The sequence below is a fragment of the Scyliorhinus canicula genome, chromosome 11, assembly GCF_902713615.1.
Source record: "Scyliorhinus canicula chromosome 11, sScyCan1.1, whole genome shotgun sequence".
Lineage (NCBI taxonomy): Eukaryota > Metazoa > Chordata > Chondrichthyes > Carcharhiniformes > Scyliorhinidae > Scyliorhinus > Scyliorhinus canicula.
In genome coordinates, this window is record NC_052156.1 from 60362909 (window position 1) to 60377210 (window position 14302).

At 43.3% G+C, this 14302-nt stretch overlaps 1 protein-coding gene across 12 annotated transcripts in view; it reads right to left on the minus strand.

Annotated features, from left to right (window-relative positions):
• foxp1b (forkhead box P1b) overlaps positions 1-14302 on the minus strand; it is a 645688-nt gene that overhangs the window by 596274 nt on the left and 35112 nt on the right. Inside the window, exon 1 of one of the 12 annotated variants that reach the window (XM_038810650.1) lies at positions 6953-7036. The exons of the other annotated variants lie outside the window; for them this stretch is intronic. The gene's annotated coding sequence lies outside the window, so the exon portion shown is untranslated. Of the gene's footprint in view, positions 1-6952; positions 7037-14302 lie in introns of those variants that run through there. 12 annotated transcript variants of the gene reach the window in all.

Below are 14302 nucleotides of genomic sequence, written 5' to 3' on the forward strand. Positions count from 1 at the left end.
ACTATTGGTCTACACAACCACAATGTGGAACAGAAACTTGGCACTGTGTCCCTGCACAATTTAGCAAAACTCAAAATGATAGTGTGTACCACATGCACACAAAAATGTAAATATTATCCAGTGTCTAGTTTAGCACTATTCTGACTGCAAGTTGCTGATATTGTTACTCTCACTTGAAGATTCCCAATGCTTCATGATAACATATTAAGTTCTAGAGCAGCTGCCAACTAGAAATCGTTCAACCAAGATTTCTACTTAACCCCAATACAACCCAGAAAAACCTCTCAAAAATGGGTAGGAAAGGTCAGGAGGTCAAAGCAAGCATTAATAGGTCATTGTGCAAACCACTTGAGAACAATTACTCCTAGTCATGGCTAAGTGGGCACTTGATTGAACACAACCAAGTCTGCTCACATCCCACAGATAACAATCAAGCCAGTAATTAAGAATTAAAACCACCTAATTCTACATTTATTACAAAAGAAACCAAATTATTCAAGGAACCACTAAGGTATTTTTACTCCAAGACATCAATGAAAGTCTACTTCATTAAACTACGCCACATAATTTTATCCAAGTTAATTTTCATGCAAATATTTATCCAAGTTTTAGAGCATTTAATTTGTACAATTCCTGTTTTACTTCAATGAAAATGAGCAAAATTGACTTAGTAAAAGTCATCACAGTACAAAAGAATTATATTCTTACATTTTTTGCCATTATCTCAAATGTATAAAAAAAACATTTTTCATATTTCAATTTTGAACCTGGTGGAAATAAGATTTTTAAACAGACTACAAAACATAGCAATGGCCAGCAGCAAATTTTGATATAACGCATGTCTGCCAAAATCAAAATTTCTACATTATTTTTGTAAGTATCTTCTTGGCTAACTGTGAACCACTTCAGACATAAGGCAGTGCTTTACTGCATGTATTACTGGATGAACAACTCTATATATTCCGTTTAAATGATTGCATCTGCAGATTGTGTCTTTTAGCAAAGAGTGAAGATAATCCTAACACCACTATAAACTTTTTAATAAGAAACACATTTGGCTTTGATCAACAGCATCAATTATTTCCTTTTCTAATCATCATTTTGGTGGCTTGAAGAACCTTCCATTAAATGGGGAATAAACTACCTTTTGGGAGTTTTGATTAGAGCTGATGCAATATCAGTGGTCATTTTTTCTAATAAATCTTTTTTTGTTAAATCTTAAACCAGGAAATAAGAAGAATTTTTAAAAATCTCTCCAGGAGAGCAGTGCAGTTAGTTCTTTGAGTCATAACTAGGTGTGCCTCGAAATAAGTTTTGGGTCAAAGGATTGAAACAGGCAACAGGGGGCAATAGCAAATTTCGGTCAGAAAAAACATTCCCTCCACTCCTGCCTTCACTTGAGGTTTTATTTTCTTAAATCTCTTGTGTAGCTGTGGACACAGGAGTTGGTGATAAACCCTGCTCTGTCCTTTGGCGATAATTTTTATGAGGAGGTCATTCAACAGACACTAGGGCTCCTAAGTAGCATATGTAATTTACCAAGGATTAAGACTTATCCTGGAATTCAAATAAAACATCATATGTCACCCTACAACAATGGAGACAACCAAAATATTTCAATCTTTTTAGCCATGGAATTGAATGAGCCAAAGACCAGACTGCCACATTTCAGGTCAAATCAATATGGCCAAGAATTGATAAGTTATGTTAAGACAGGTGGTGTCAACTGAATATGAAATAGATTTATTGTAGAAGGCACCAACTGCTACTGATAAAAATATTCTCAAAACATTGAGTTAAGCCCAGTGGCTTGAACAGTTGAATGTGAAGACTGCCATCCAAAGTACCTGGGATTTAATTACTGTTTTTGCTGACATTTGACCTAGACTATTCTTGCCTGATATACAAGTTTTATTAATTCTTGGCTGAGCTGGCAGAGAGAAAACTTTCCAGTAGCTGAGCATCTCACCCAACAGAAGTACAACTCCTGCAGGTTGCTCAGAGTTGCTCAGAGTGTATCAGTGTGTTTGCTGGCCATGGGAAGTAGACAAAAATGCTAACTACTGACTTCGAATCAGCCATTTGAATCACTGGAACCTATACCAGTCTACTAATCTGAATTAACTGTTACCATTTCTCATAGTATTATAGTAGTCATAGAAATGAAATGAAAATCGCTTATTGTCACAAGTAGACTTCAACTTAAGTTACTGTGAAAAGCCCCTAGTCGCCACATTTGGCGCCTGTTCAGGGAGGATGGTACTGGAATTGAACCCGTGCTGCTGGCAAGTTATGTCTCACACTGAACACTGTTTTACTCAAGTTTATTCAATGATGCAAATCATTATTTCTCGTCACCCAATAAGTATTGATGGGGCAATTTAATTTGTATTCACATACCTTTCCCAATTTTATCTCACCCTCTCCACTGGATGCTATTGCAGGCTGGGTTTTATCTCATAGATGCCAATTGCTTCTAGTCTTCCAGTAACTCACCTATAAGTCCATTCTTCACATGTATGATTGCACAGTGCATTAGCAGGCTAACCCGTATCCATACACAGACACCATCTGGGACCACTAGGCTGTGGTAAGGAATGGGAACCCCAATTAATTTTTCCTTGTTTCAGCAACCCCGGGACATTGTGGTAATTTTTGCAACCATACAGCCTCTAGGTGAGATCAGCTAACAGGATTGAAAACCGTGGATATTATGATCTACGTGCCTTTAAATGAATTACCGGTATAATTAAAGCGCTTTAGTAAGTCAAGGTAAAATATAAGAAAAGTGTTTTTGATTTGAAGACATATTTTTGGTGCACAGTAGTCATGCCAAATGTACCAGCTAAAAACAAATATAATCCCATGTCAATGGCACTACTTATCTCTGCCCCTCCCTGGTGACATATCACAAAACAAATGTACCATGGTAAATGGGGGAGAGGGGACACAATGTGCAACATAGTAAACTTTGATGTTTTCAATGCAGCGAAATGGGTTTGCCAAGACATATATGGAACAAAATTAGAATACCATCCAGATCTCCAATTACAAGTAGCTAGTGAAGTGTAATAGCTCACTGGGTTTCTCTACCCTGTACCCAATGGAAATTAAATTAATTTTTCACTGTTTAGCTCCATTGAATCACTAATATTATTCATTAAAAATTAGTTACATTCTGACAAGTCTCTCAGTACATAAATGTTCAACTTAAACCTGAAAAATTAATTTTTGATTTAATTTTTAAATGATTTTTCTCATTTTTCTCTTCTCTCCTATAGGCTTAGATTCTTGTTAGTTCATGACTGTGCAGGCACTGGTGTCCCTACAATTTGCAGAAATTGTAAGCCTACGACTGGACAGTTAGGAGTTAAATGCAGTGGTAAATGCTGATGAGGATGGCACTTAAACGGAATGGGGGGATATGGTTGAGGGATACATCAAAGTGGTTTGACACAGCCTTACCCATGTCCAAGATAATGGGAGCGGGGGGTGACAAGGCCAGAGGAGTGTGTTGAATATGCGTAGAAGAGTTTATATGGTGGCACAGTAGTTAACACTTCTGCGTCACAGTGCCAGGGACCCGGGTTCATTCCAGCCTTGGTTGAATGTCGTGTGGAGCTTGCATGTTCTCCCCATGCCTGTGTGTGTTTCTCCAGGGTTCTCCGGTTTCCTTCCACAGTCCAAAGATGTGCAGGTTAGGTGGGGTTACAGGGATAGGTCAGCAGAGTGGGCCTAGGTACGGTGTTATTTCAAAGGATAGATGCAGACTGTATGGCCAAATGGCTTCCTTCGGCACTGTAAGGTTTCTACGGTGGGAGAAGATATGGGGGGTGCGGGGGGGAAACAGGAGGAAAGTGAATTTAGGAGAGAGAAAACAGCTGTGATGGGGATTGAAATCATGGAAATTGAGCTGTTCGATGTAGAGGGTGAGGGAAGAAAGACGAGGGTTGAGTTCAGTGAGAAACTGATGGTGGGGCTTTACAGCAGGTGGTAGATCATGGAAATTTTGAAGAGGTGAGAGGGACAGAATTCAGTGACGTGATTTAAGGAGCTGTGGATGCTAGGGGAGTAGAAAGAGACCAACCTGTGACTCAAGTGGTCAGGGGCACACCATCATTGTGGTGGTTTGGAAAGTAGAACGCTTAGAGATGTAACAAGACATGAATAATGAAAAACCTGTGAGCCAAGCAAGCCAAGTTTCAGTTCAAGCCAAAATGCAAATAGTATTGTACACGGTTAGGTATGCATGGCAATGTCATTACTAAAGAGTAAATTGACATTTAAGTGGAGAAGGGTGGTGACACTGGTGGTGACTCCATGTACAGAGTGTAATGGTGCAGCGGCTGGTAGGGTGAGTGGAACGGAAAGGTGTTGGAAAGTTAGTTCCCAATGACCACATTGAGTAGGAAATTTGTTAAAGCAGAAGTTTTGATTAGTTGGGGTTACTATTCAATAAAGGCCTTGAAGATCATGTTGGCACAGTGGGAAATTCTGCGCATGCTCAAAGGGGATTAAAGTCTGACAAAGAGTGGGAAAACAGAATGTAATGATGAGCTGCAGTAGAGATTGTGGGAGCAAAGCACTCAAGCGGAGAGAAATGAATGGTTGCAGAGATATAAGGATTGAGGTATGGTTTAGTGCAGTAGTGAAAGTGCACTTGGAATTGAACATGCAGTGCTCTGTCCATTTCCGGTAAACCAGATATGCTTTAGAAAAATATTTTACACACCTAACAGCTTTCCCATGGTGTTGCTCACAGTGACTCCACATTGCTTTATTACAATAGGAATGTTTATGCCATGTCAGAAATAACATCTGAACAACTGATTTATAATGACTAAATAAATCAAATTCCACTTTTAATACATGGTGTTTCATGATTTTTATTGGTGGCGTAGGGATCACATTTTATGGCGCTGTCCATTATTCTGTGAAAGCCATAAATGAGTGGCTTTTATTTCACAAATTTATTCCTTTAACAATTATATTCTAATATATATCCCGTAGACTTAGAAGACTTCCCTCGTCTAGGGATGAATGAGGCAGACAAAGCACATGCTTGTGTCTGTTTTCCATAGCTTGTTTCTTTTTCCTGGAGAGGCACCATTCTGCATCAAGCATGGCTGACCAGGACACCCTCCTGCTCTTCCTACCTGCCCTATGTATTGAAAGGATTTGTGGTTGATAACCAACTTGTTTGTTGCACTGTGAATGCACCTTCTGTAGTCATCAAGTCCTGCATGGGCCTTGAACCCAGAGCTTCTAGATCAGAGGCAGGGATGCTGCCCTCTGAGTTACAGACCTTCCCACTAATATAGCCTTTACCAGTTTTAATGTTAAGAATACTCAACAGGTTGCCACACCAGTTGGAGTTAGATGCCTGGTACTTACCAGTACAGGGTAAGAAGAGTTAACCACACTGGACAGTCTTGCACTTTGGCAGCGTTAAGGGTCCTGGGCTTTGGCATGAAAGGATAGGGGTCCTGGAATTTATTAGCGCTGTAGTAGGTCTCCTAGAATTTGACAGTAAAGGAAGATCCTTTGAACTGGCATCACTGTGGAGGGAAACTTGTGGTTCAGAAGAACTGGAATGGTTCATTGGTAGGTTCTTGGTGTCTGTGTGCAGTGTGATGGAGGGAAGGGCACATGACCCCAGGTGGGATTGGTGAATCTGAAGTCCAGTAGTAATTTTAAACATTCATTTAAAAAATATGTTTTGTTAAATGGCAAGGGTGAAGCTTCATTGCATCAGCTAAAGGATGCATGTTTTTTTTTTAAAGGGGCAATTTAGCATGGCCAATCCACCTACTCTGCACATTTTTGGGTTGTGGGGGCGAAACCCACGCAGACACGGGGAGAATGTTCAAACTCCACACGGACAGTGACCCAGAGCCGGGATCGAGCCTGGGACCTCAGCGCCGTGAGGCGGTTGTGCTAACCACTAGGCCACCGTGCTGCCCGAAAGGATGCATGTTTAACATTTTACAGTGACATACATTTGTCTGATCTTTTAAAGAAGTTCCTCATGTATTTATTTTAAATAGGTTAATGCGTGTATTAAAATAGCAGAGAATGAAATGTTGTTCAAATGCATCAAATATGTGCACAATAATATTGTCAAGACAACAGTTCAAAGCCTCCACCAGTGGACAGAGGAATGCCATGCAAATGTGTTTAGCTAAAATCATCAGCTATAATTTACAGGCTTGCAAGATTGCAATGCCACAAAAACAAAACCAGAATGCATTTCAAGTCAAACCAATCATTGCAAAGTACAATTTGATGCTGTAATTACACAAATTACCCAGGAAAGTGTGATTTTTCACTGTCAGTTTCATTCATATGAAGAAAATAACGCCAGTTAGTATTACAAAATTAAATGGATTGATGGAAATATTTTAAATAAAACTGCTTTCCCCAATGAATTTCAAAATAGAAATCCTTTAATTTCTCAGATTTGGGAAAACTTTAATACTCTAACCATAAGTGGAAAACGACACTATCAGGAAATAAACTGCTGCACATTAAAACCAAAGTGATCTCATCACAGATGATTTTTAAAGGGTTCCATAAAAACTCAACTTGTATAACTGCATCATGTGTTCTAGCTCCTGTAGGACTGTGACAGTACAAATGATTTAAGATTGCCATGTCCTTGACTTGAGTTGAAAAATGTAAAAGAAAACTGAGTCTGTCAGATTTTACTTAATCAAGCCTATGGGATTCTGACTGTTCATAAAAGATTCTATATACTGTCAATGGCTTCATATATACTATTAAACAATGAACTTATATAGGTTTGACTTAGGTGACCCCCTGAGAAATATTCCAGTCAATGGAAGCTTGTTGTTGCTTTTACCCTCTTGCTTAGGGACTAGTCCTTTGAACATTCCACAGGTACCATTACTTATCCCTTAAATAACCTGCAAGAAATTGTGTGGCATCTTACATTTGTCTATTTGTCTGGTTGTCCAGTTGTGACAGTCTTTGTCCGTGTACACTCTTGCAAGGTCATTGCTATGAACCATAATACATCAAATTCAAAACTGGTACTGGGAGATGGAAAAAAGAAAGATTATAAATACAATCCTCAATGTTATACATTCTACACCTTTAGTTTGTTTTAAGATATTGTGCACTATAGCCTCTTGAAAATATTGACATTTTTCAATTATTTCAAAGGTTTGCGACATTATATTTCAAATCCACTCCGGCTAATCCAATCTAGGATTTAAAGTCTAAACACCCTACAAATTTGGAGAATATTACATTAATGGTTTTGGAGAATTATATTCAACTTATAAAATGGCCTAACCTTAACATTCAATACAAGAATGCCATAATAAAATCTGCTTACAATGCTTGGATGGATAATATTTGCCAAGGTCTGACCTATTCTTATGGGGAGATTTAGCATGTCTGTTTGAGATCTAAAGAACATGTAATACAAGAAATTACCGATTCACATCAATAAATATTTTCTTATACATTATATATGAGATTTGCCTGTGATTTACACAAAATTATTTTCTAGTAGAGCAACATAATGAAATCACATTCTTCTGTGAATAACATTCATCATTATAGAGACTGGAACAGTACTAAATAAACTGAGCAACACTGCATCTCTCCTGATGATGGCAAGCAGGTATGTAGCAAGCAATTTGAAGTTTGTCTCAATCCTGGCTTCGCATCCCCAGATTTAAACACGCACGTACCAATCTTGCAAGTGGATTGGTATGCGTAACAGCAGATGAATTATTTTCAGCAAAGGGAAGGGAGTTTCCTATCCTAAAAGACACTAGCTAAATGTGTTAAGTGAGCAATAGTCACTGCTCCCTTCATTTTGTTGAAAAGGTACATGCCCAATTGTTTTATTACATATACCTTCCTGTACCCATTAATGTAAGAAACACGGAAACACAAAAAACGTCTCACGAACTTCAAAAAGTACAAAAGAACCATCAGAACTCCTCCACTGAGGGAAGTAGCATAATGGTGCTTTACTAAAAACTTGCAACTCTAACAGTCACGCAAAAAATCTTGTAAACGTAGAATAGCCTCCTGAGACCAGACAACAAATACTATAATCTAGTCATCACATGTGCAACACTATGTATTACTGTGTCATGCAGTTGAAGATGGTCCCAGATTCGATCAAAGTTGATCAAAGTCAGCCAGGCTTCAGCGACCTTGGACTAGAGGTGAAAAGTGATCCAGGGTTTTCACTCTTATCACAATCCAGAAAATCTTACTAGCTGGTTTGTGCATATGGACCCTTGTAAGAATGAGGATGTAGGTGCAACTGTAACAGCCCATGGTCAAACAGCTCACTGATAGATGCTGTGCAAGTTCACACAAGAATGGTCATTTAGGTGAGGCAGAGAGGCCAGCTGCTATAATCTATCATACATTGGCTTCTTCAGCAAAAGATGGGTGGGGATGAGATGAGGTCATACAGTAATAACAAATATATAAAATCTGGTGTACAAATCAAAACCTAAATAAATTCAGTCCTTGCAAACTTGGAAAAACTGAATACCACGTATGCTGGATACCAATTTAATTCTGAGTGCCGAAGCAATAGTGCAAAATTTCATATTCACAGGCATTTGGCTAGTATATGCAAGAACAAAAAAAAAGTATAAAGATACATCACAAAAAGAATGACAGATAAAATATGATGTACGCAGCAAGATAGAGAATCAGATGAAAAAAGAGAAAATATATAAAGGAGAAGACTAACATACAAAGAGACTTTAATACAAAGAAGAAAAAACAGAAGACATACAATGAAGTAAGAAGAGAACAGGCAGATATATGAAATAGAAGGGTAGAGCCTGTACTGGTAGATGGTAGTGCAGTTCAAGCTATTTAAGAATCCAGCTGTTTAAGAATAAGTATTGAAATTTGAGCTTGGTTATTTTGAAAGGAACTAAAAATGGCATTCATGAAAACCTCATTTCACAACCAAAGCCTGGATTACCGAATACACAATTGGGTTATCAGTCAAACAACATATACAATGTGATAAATAAAATTGTCATTCACAATCAATAATAATGTGGATTATAAATGTCATGGCAGTGTGTATGCATGACATCTCACTAGATCTGTGGATTTATGATAGTGGACTCGGCTATCTATAATAACAGCGTTAAAAGGTGTTAATTTCATGGCTTCTATGAACTCAGCTCATCCTGCTAACTTGTGATTGAAGCTTTGGAGAAGCAGTCACAGGCTTTCCAAAATAGCGCCCTTTTACCTACAAGAACGCATTTCCGCAGTTGCTACATTGTAGGCTCAGATCACCTCATACAAATATGTGGACAGCAAATGTGAAGCCGATTAAATCAGATTTCTCAGCTCTACTGTGACTGTTGAATGCTATAGATACAACTTGGATTTTTTTGAAAATGTAATCCAAAGAAAAATGTATTGTGCTGTCCTTAGGTCCTGTTCAGTGACTCAAGTGGTATTACTCAATCAAAACAGATGCTCATGGAGTTTCACAATCTAACTTACTTCAGAAATAACCACTGAAATATAATTTTGGAGTTCCTTTTTAAATGTTAACGGTTACAGGACCATCACAAATTATCAGCTTTCAGGCCAAAAATCCATGTGCTCAAACAACAGTAAATATCAAGTAATAAAGCTGGTGACAGGCAAATATATCTGCCAATTTTTTTTTGCAATGAAGATGTTGGTTTAACCTTTCACTCAAATGTTGCGTACTCAGGCAAGATCTTTCCCATGAAAATCACACCTTTAAAATGGTTCAAGCAATACCTTTAGCTGTACAAATTATAATAAATGGCCATATCAGCAATATACTCATCCCACAAATGAGTAAGAAATACACTTGGATGGACATTAAGGTTATAAATCATTGCTTATTCACTGAGTAAAAGAATGCATAACAAGTCTTTCCTCAACATTAGATTTGCTGAATGTAAACCTGAGGACAGAGACTCCCTTTACCTTTCCCTCCAGTTTGAAACCAGTTCTTACAGACACACAATGCCCTAACCTTTCCTCAATTAGTAACAGCTGTTCCCATTCCAACTAGAGCATGCACTTCACGGTGACAGGTTTGCAACGTCAACAACACATTCAATTGCATACAGGATAGCATTTTCTGCTCTGCAAGGAAGACATTCTTGATGTGAGACTGATTGAGATGATTGAAGCACATGGAATACAAGGAAACGTGTCCAGCTACATATCACAGGTATCAGTGCTGGGTCCCTTATTGTTTGTTTTGTATGTATACAGACAAGAGTGGGGGGGGTGGGAATGATCAGGGGTCGAGGGGGGGGGGAATGATCAGGGGGCGAGGGGGGGGGAATGATCAGGGGGCGGGGGGGAATGATCAGGGGGCGGGGGGAATGATCAGGGGGCGGGGGGGAATGATCAGGGGGCGGGGGGGGAATGATCAGGGGGCGGGGGGGAATGATCAGGGGGCGGGGGGAATGATCAGGGGGCGGGGGGAATGATCAGGCGGGGAATGATCAGGGGGGGAATGATCAGGGGGCGGGGGGAATGATCAGGGGGCGGGGGGGAATGATCAGGGGGCGGGGGGGAATGATCAGGGGGCGGGGGGAATGATCAGGGGGCGGGGGGAATGATCAGGCGGGGAATGATCAGGGGGGGAATGATCAGGGGGCGGGGGGGAATGATCGGGGGCGGGGGGGGGAATGATCAGGGGGCGGGGGGGAATGATCAGGGGCAGAGGGGGGAATGATCAGGGGGCAGGGGGGGAATGATCAGGGGGCGGGGGGGGAATGATCAGGGGGCGGGGGGGGAATTATCAGGGGGGGGGGGGGAATGATCAGGGGGAGGGGGGAATGATCAGGGGGGAATGATCAGGGGGCAGGGGGGGAATGATCAGGGGGCGGGGGGGGGAATGATCAGGGGGCAGAGGGGGGAATGATCAGGGGGCAGAGGGGGGAATGATCAGGGGGCGGGGGGAATGATCAGGGGGCGGGGGGAATGATCAGGGGGCAGGGGGGGAATGATCAGGGGGCAGGGGGGGAATGATCAGGGGGCGGGGGGGGGAATGATCAGGGGGCGGAGGGGGAATGATCAGGGGGCGGGGGGGGGAATGATCAGGGGGCGGGGGGGGAATGATCAGGGGGGCGGGGGGGGGAATGATCAGGGGGGGGGAATGATCAGGGGGGGGAATGATCAGGGGGGGGGAATGATCAGGGGGCGGGGGGGAATGATCAGGGGCAGAGGGGGGAATGATCAGGGGGCAGAGGGGGGAATGATCAGGGGGCAGAGGGGGGAATGATCAGGGGGCAGGGGGGGAATGATCAGGGGGCGGGGGGGAATGATCAGGGGGCGGGGGGGGAATGATCAGGGGGCAGGGGGGGAATGATCAGGGGGCAGGGGGGGAATGATCAGGGGGCAGGGGGGGAATGATCAGGGGGCAGGGGGGAATGATCAGGGGGCAGGGGGGAATGATCAGGGGGCAGGGGGGGAATGATCAGGGGGCAGGGGGGGAATGATCAGGGGGCAGGGGGGGAATGATCAGGGGGCAGGGGGGGGAATGATCAGGGGGCAGGGGGGGAATGATCAGGGGGCAGGGGGGGAATGATCAGGGGGCGGGGGGGAATGATCAGGGGGCGGGGGGGAATGATCAGGGGGCGGGGGGGAATGATCAGGGGGCAGAGGGGGGGAATGATCAGGGGGCAGGGATGGGAATGATCAGGGGGCAGGATGATCGGGGCGGGGGGGGGCTGATCAGGGGGGAGGGGAGGGGGGAATGATCAGGGGGCAGGGGAGGGGGGAATGATCAGGGGGCAGGGGAGGGGGGAATGATCAGGGGGCAGGGGAGGGGGGAATGATCAGGGGGCAGGGGAGGGGGGAATGATCAGGGGGCAGGGGAGGGGGGAATGATCAGGGGGCAGGGGAGGGGGGAATGATCAGGGGGCAGAGGGGGGGAATGATCAGGGGGCAGGGATGGGAATGATCAGGGGGCAGGATGATCGGGGCGGGGGGGGGGATGATCAGGGGGGAGGGGAGGGGGGAATGATCAGGGGGCAGGGGAGGGGGGAATGATCAGGGGGCAGGGGAGGGGGGAATGATCAGGGGGCAATGATCAGGGGGCAGGGGAGGGGGGAATGATCAGGGGGCGGGGAGGGGGGAATGATCAGGGGGCGGGGAGGGGAGAATGATCAGGGGGCAGGGATGGGAATAATCAGGGGGAAGGATGATCAGGGGGCGGGGGGGATGATCAGGGGGCGGGGGGGGGGGAATGATCAGGGGGCAGGGGAGGGGGGAATGATCAGGGGGCAGGGGAGGGGGGAATGGATAAGTAAGTTTACAGACAACACCAAGATTGGTAGGGTGGCTAACAGTGAAGGAAAAGGTTGTAGATTAGAGGAAGATGGGTTGGTCAGATGGGCAGAGTAGTGGCAGATGCTATTTAACCCTGGTAAGTGTGTGTGATGATGCACTTTGGAAGAAGAAACAGGACAAGGGATTATGTAATGAATGGCAGGACACGAGGAAGCTCAGAGGAACAGATGGGTACTTGTTCACACATCCTGGAAGGCAGCAGAGCAGGTGAATAGGGTAGTTAAGAAGGCATATGGGATACTTGCCTTTATCAGTCGTGGCATAGAATATAAAAGCCAGGAGGTTATGTCAGAGCTGTATAGAAGGTTTGTTAGGCCACAGCTGGAGTAGTGTGTGCAGTTTCGGTCACCTCACGAAAGGAAGGAGGTGATTGCACTGGAGGGGGTACAGAAGAGTTTCACCAGGATGTTGTCTGGGATGGAGCATCTGACTATAAGGAGAGACTGGATAGGCTTGGATTGTCTTCTTTAAGAGCAGAGAAGGCTGAAGGGGCATATTATTGAGCTGTATACGACTGAGGGGTTTGGACAGGGTAAATAGGAAGCAGCTGTTCCCCTTGGTGGAGGGATCAATCACAAGGGGACACGGGTTTTAGGGTGAGGGGCAGGAGACTTTGAGGGGATTTGAGAAAAGAATCATTCAGGAGGGTGGTGAAAATCTGGAATGCATTGCCTGGGAAGATAGTGGAGGCTGGAAAGCACTTGGATGAGCACTTGAAACACCATCTCATTCAAGAATATGGGACAAGTGCTGGTACATGAGATTAGCACAAGATTAAGGGCAGTTATTGTTGGTGCAGACTCGATGGGCCGAAGGGCGTTTTTAGCGCTGCATGACTCTATGACTCTCTAACTCTGATTATATTTTTATATTTGTTCTTTGAATGTGTTGACTAACAAATCAGTATTTACAATCCAATTGTTGGATGTCCTGAAAACATTATGAGTCATTCATCGAATATGGAACTGGAGTCACATAAAAGCCAAACTTGGCCAGTTCCCTCCCCTGAAGCACCTGTGTACCAGTCGGATTTTTACAACAAATCAGCAACTTTCAAAGTCATTTTCTGGTGCTAGGTCACAAATTCACAAATTTATTGTTATACGTGGGTTTGAGTAGGGTGATCATTGCTCGGCACAACATCGAGGGCCGAAGGGCCTGTTCTGTGCTGTTCTATGTTCTATTGTCAATTGCAACTTCACAATTTTTCATGGCGAGTTTTGGGTTTACAATCTCTTAAGACCAATACCACAACCTTTAGGCCACTTTACTCTTCAACAAATAAGATCCAGTGTCAGCTGTCCTTTCTTTAGAATTCTATGTGACAAACGCAAAGGCTCCCTTAAAAAATTTTTGAAATGGGCAGCACGGTGGCACAGTGGTTAGCATTGTTGCCTACGGCGCAGAGGACACGGGTTCAGATCCCGGCCTTGGGTCACTGTCCAAATGGAGTTTGCACATTCTCCCCATGTCTGCATGGGTTTCGCCCCTACAACCCAAAAAGATGTGCAGGATAGGTGGATTGGCCATGCTAAATTGCCCCTTAATTGGAAAAAATAATTGGGTACTCTAAATTTTTTTGAAAACTAATAAATTACTCAGAGGAATTTCAAAGAGGCCAACCTCCTACAGTGGAAAAGAGTTATTTGGGGAAAGGTTTGGGGAAACCCATGGTTTTTCTTTCTGATTACATTCTCAACTGTAGCAGAAAAAGGCAGATTTACGTATCTTTATTAATTTCACCATAAAACAGCGTTTAGTATGCAAATGTGCCTTATGACATACTCAGCCATACTCGAATCAGGAAGATCCCAAGATTGTTCATTCCCTTGGTCTGACTTGGTTCAACTCAGAGACACTTTGAAGGTATTGAAACTGGCATGACCACCCCCAAACTAAAGGATGAGGCAGTGGGTGAAAACAATCATGCATC